At 31.2% G+C, this 4,206-nt stretch overlaps 1 long non-coding RNA gene across 1 annotated transcript; it reads right to left on the bottom strand.

Annotated features, from left to right (window-relative positions):
- Positions 1 to 1,814: 1,814 nt before the first annotated feature.
- On the bottom strand, positions 1,815 to 3,681 carry LOC134249011 (uncharacterized). Its single transcript, XR_009988190.1, has 3 exons — positions 3,624 to 3,681; positions 2,638 to 2,708; positions 1,815 to 2,184 (listed from the first exon to the last, which is right to left on the bottom strand). It is a non-coding gene; the product is annotated as an uncharacterized LOC134249011 (long non-coding RNA).
- Positions 3,682 to 4,206: the final 525 nt, after the last annotated feature.

Genomic DNA, 4,206 nt, shown 5'->3' with positions numbered 1-4,206 from the left:
GTATTAACACGCGTAACAAAGCCCAAGTTTCCTTTTGAAGATCTCTGGCGACTTTTTTACCCATCAGATCAACCACCTAATGTAGTGCGCAAGTACACTCCCCAATTTTTATCTACCCAGTACCCTTAAGTCACTTTTTAAAATTTAGCACAAAACTATACAGCCGTCGTACAAAGCGTACTATTTTCAATAAGCAAGTGACAAAAGAGATAAGTTAACATTGCAATTAAAGATCCCCCCTTTTTTTTATTTTTTGTTGCTGTCAAGACTTGGACAGTCTTAACACACACTGCAAAAACTATCAACAGAAGTAAGGCTTCATTCTAAAATTGAGACTGCCTTTCTTTCTCCGCAAAGCGTCAAAAACTCATGTGCCATGCAAGTAAATGCGTTTTCTGTTAGGGACAGGATAAAATACTTTTTGTTCGAAAGAACGGATTCCTTACTAGGGGCATTGAGCGTTCTACGTTATTTATTTTTGCACAAAATTAAAAATTCGTATTTTTTATTTATTTTCTTTTTATGGGGGATTCCTTTATCTTTTTTTATCATCATATTTTGTTTGTCTTATCACAGGAACATGCACGTTTTCTTAATGTTGATGCTAACAGTTTAAAAGTTCTCGAAGTACAAAAAATAGAATTTGCATTTAATTATAGCAACGTAAGTTTATCTGCAGACAAACGTACATGTATGTCTATAAAAGTCAACAATCACAAAACTTTTATAATTTTATATTTTATTTGGCGGAATTCAAAGTAAATACTACATATCATTTTACATGGTTTTGGAAAGTTGTCATTTAATTATGTAAATAATGTTCGGAAATCCCTATGAAAAATTCTCCTAATATTCTAATATACTTATATACATTTCGGAAACCCCTAATATATGTCAGCAAATAAAAGATATTCAGCTTGTATAAAGATAAATAAATCTAATTACTTGTAAATACATGTTTTTGTCAAAATTTGTTCGGGTTATTTCGGAAGATCCAGATTCACATCTTCTTCCATATTTCAAAGAACTGAAATTTTAAAGTTACATCTAAATTTTTAATTTAAAAAATATAAATATTTCGCTGATTTTCTTTGCATTTCTGATAAATTTCATTTAAAGAATACACAGGAAAAATGTCCACATGTGTTGAACATATGTTAAACATGTGTTTAACATATATTTTTTACACATGTAAAACACATAAAAGGAGCACACATGTATAGGGTGTTTATTTTTACACATGTTAAACATATGTTTCACATGTGTTTAACATGTGTAAAAATAAACACATTGTATATTTATACATATGAAACATGTGTTAAACATGTGTTTTATATATGTTATACTTTATATGTGAATTATACGTGTATATTATTACTGTTGTACTTATTATCATTTTTATACTTTTTTCATGTCTGTCCACATATGTGAATCATATGAAAAGGGCAGCATATGTAAATCATATGAAATAGTTACATGTGTTCTCTTTCAATATTTATCACAAGGAAAAACACATTCTTGTACACATTTAAAAATCAGATATTTCTGCTTTAGATGAAAATCCATTACATTCCAATGATCTATCTTCATGGGTTAAATATTTGAAAATTAATATCTTAAAATGCTTACACAACTTTTCAGTGTACTTTCTAAACAGGAAAGTATACAAACAAGTCAGTAGCATTTGTCGATACATATATTTTACATATATATTCTAATTTGAATACAATTATAAGATTTCCACAAAATGATGAAATAGTTAAACATGCATATATGTACAAATGAATAACATAATTAGTCCATGTACTTTTTTTATAATTTATATGATTTGACATGAAAGTGTCCAAAGAAAAATAGAAATATCACATATAACATTTGTCATGTATTCTCTATTGTAAATTTATGAAAAATCAAGTTATTTGATATTACAGCATACAAATAAGAATGGGAATAAAATCTTTACAGGTCAAATGCAGACAAGATTGTGTACATCCTCCCAATTTCATAATTATTTCATATATTTTCTTGTTCTTTTTCCTTTTGTATCTTTCAGTTTTATTCAGTTGTCCTCCCTCTGATCTTCCATGAGCTTGACCATTTTGAACTCTCTTTGAACTGTACCCAAAATGCAAATCCACCATTTCTCCCTTTCCTGAACAATTTCTTTGTGGCACAGAATGGTCTCTACAAAAATTTCAAAAGTAAAAATAAAACAATTCTTAAATTACAAAATCAATTCTACAAGTAATATTAAAGTTCAGCAAACAAATGTATGCCCAATTCACCAACAGAGATATGATAAGAGATAAAACTAATGTTATAAATGCTATACTAGGTGTTTAGTGGAATCCTATGATGTAATTTGCAAGACAATTACACTGTTGGAAGATATGCTTCATAATAAAGTCATAAAAAGCATTTTTTTTTTGGATTTTGACAATTAAATTTGGAATGTTCAAACAGTATTACTAATTCATATTGCCAAAAATTAAGAAGATTCTGACATAAATATTTTATCTTTGGACAAAAAATACTACAGAGCAGTAGACAGGCAGAAAAACAGACAGTGTGATTCCAGGATATCCCAAACGTTGTTGGGAAGAATATAACAAAGTTTATTTAACAGTGTGTAGTTACCTTAATTAAGCTTTTAAGCAAGTCTTGGATCTTGGGATTTATTCTTATGAGATGCTGACTGTATATTGAACCTGTAAAACAAATATTCACGCAGTAGATATCTTCTAAGCATAACTAAAACTTAATTAAACTACAAAACTACAACTATAAAAAAGAGAGAGTACATGTTTGTAGGTTCTTAATAGTGATTAGTCTTAATTAATATCTTACATTTTACCAGAAACTATGTTCTCTAGTGTTGGAAAAAAATAATAAATGTCAGGTAATGAATACCGGTACATAATAGATGTAAATATCCAATGGATTAGCTAGCTGATGTACTTTCAACAATCAACACATAATTATGCACATGTACTTTTACCTTGAAAGTTGGATGTCACTGTTATTAATTTTTAACTGAAATTCAAAAATTCAATACCCCCCCCCCTCCCCCCTGAAGTCATTTACAGTACATGTACCAGTTTCATAGCTTTTAAAGCCAGCAAATTCTATTCATACTTTCCATATTTTAAAAGTGCACTGGATTAAAACTGTTTTATAATATAGAATAAAATTATTGTAGTATTGAGTTGGACTTATTAATTTATGAAGTCGTGCAACAATATAACATAGGCGTCGGAACCGGGGGGGCTAGGGGGGGGCTTAGCCCCCCCACTTTTTTTTCCAAATATATACTTAGTATAGACATCGAACATATCTTCGTAAGTTTAGTCCCCCCACTTTCCACAGAAACGTCTTAGTACAGGTTAAAATTGGTAAAAGTGTTGGTGTTTGGAAGAAAATTTTTGGTACTGGTGTTTGGGATATTTTTGTTACACTTAGCCCCCCCCCCCCCCCCCCCACTTTCAATTTGCTTCCGACGCCAATGTATAATGTAGAATTATAAAGGAACAAAAAGCAATTACAATGTATCAAGAAATATTTTGTCATGAAGGAGTCATTATAGATGTTTACTTTGATTTTTTATTGCAAGTATTTATTTTTACCTTTAATATTGCGATGATGCAATCATCTGTCAAATCAGCTTTAGGATCAATCGCCAGTCTTATCAGTTTGGGCTTTTTAGACGCAGTAATGTGACACTGAACTCAAGTTACTGCATGCATCTATAGGCCATAAAAACAAACACTTGTTATTAAGTTGATGAAAGAATCGACTTGACAGCCATCTCAACATACACAAACACCAACTGACAGTCACAATAAGGTTTCTACTTTCACGGATAGAATGCACTTTTCCGGTACGGCCGCCATTTTGATTCTAGATCCGCGCGTGAAAGTGCGCGGCGTAAAAACTTAGCAACGTATCAACTATGATGGGCGACGCCATTTTGTTGTGTAAGAAACTCTCGAAGCGAGAAAAAAGATATCTAAATGGGTTTTCGCTTTTTTAAGCGGGGATGTGGCGGCGGCAGCCCCCAATACGTAAAAAAATGAATAAAACAAACTTACCTTAGTCGTTAGATAAATCTGCGCTAAGACTCGGAGCCATACGTACGTGTCACTATACATATCGTACATGTAGAACTATTGTGTCTTTTTTTTTTGCACTGAGTTGTCAATACGTTTT

The sequence above is a fragment of the Saccostrea cucullata genome, unplaced genomic scaffold, assembly GCF_032062105.1.
Source record: "Saccostrea cucullata isolate Sc308-1 unplaced genomic scaffold, CSIRO_AGI_Scuc_v1 ctg19977, whole genome shotgun sequence".
Classification (NCBI taxonomy): Eukaryota; Metazoa; Mollusca; class Bivalvia; order Ostreida; family Ostreidae; genus Saccostrea; species Saccostrea cuccullata.
Note: the sequence above shows the minus strand (reverse complement) of the source record. Positions and strands in the feature narration are given on the sequence as shown.